The sequence below is a fragment of the Corvus brachyrhynchos genome, unplaced genomic scaffold (assembly GCF_000691975.1).
Source record: "Corvus brachyrhynchos isolate BGI_N302 unplaced genomic scaffold, ASM69197v1 scaffold119, whole genome shotgun sequence".
NCBI classification, from domain to species: domain Eukaryota; kingdom Metazoa; phylum Chordata; class Aves; order Passeriformes; family Corvidae; genus Corvus; species Corvus brachyrhynchos.
In genome coordinates, this window is record NW_008240054.1 from 770818 (window position 1) to 771384 (window position 567).

The window sequence follows — 567 nt, forward strand, 5'->3', positions numbered from 1 at the left end:
CCCCCCCCTTTATAATATGGAATTGGGGGGGGGGGGCTGATAGGGGGAGTGCCGGGTTGGGGATGGGGTATATGGAGCGGGGACAGATTTCTTCTAATTTCTTCTAATTTTTCAGTTTGGAATTCAGTTTAAGATTAACAATAAATGTAATTATTTGGGGGCGACATCCCAGAACTGACCTCCAGCATCTGGGGACCCCAAAACCGACCCTCCACTTCCAAACTCCCCTATAATGTTGGGGTTTGGGGAGGCTCATGGGATTTTTTTCTTGATACTTTTCAGCTTGGAATTAATTTAATAATAAAAATTAAATGGAATTATTATTTGAGGAAGGGCCTTAAAACTGACCCCCACCTCTGGGGACCCAATCTTCCTGACACCCCCCTCCCCCCCATAATGTGGGCTTTGCGGGATTTTATTCTTGTTTTTCAGGTTGGAATTAATTTAAAAATTCAAAATAAATTGAATTGTTATTGAGGGTAAGCCCCAAAACTGACCTAGAACCCCCCTATAATGTGGGGGCTTGGGGGCCTGGTGGAGATTTTCCTGCTTGAGGTTTTTGAGGTT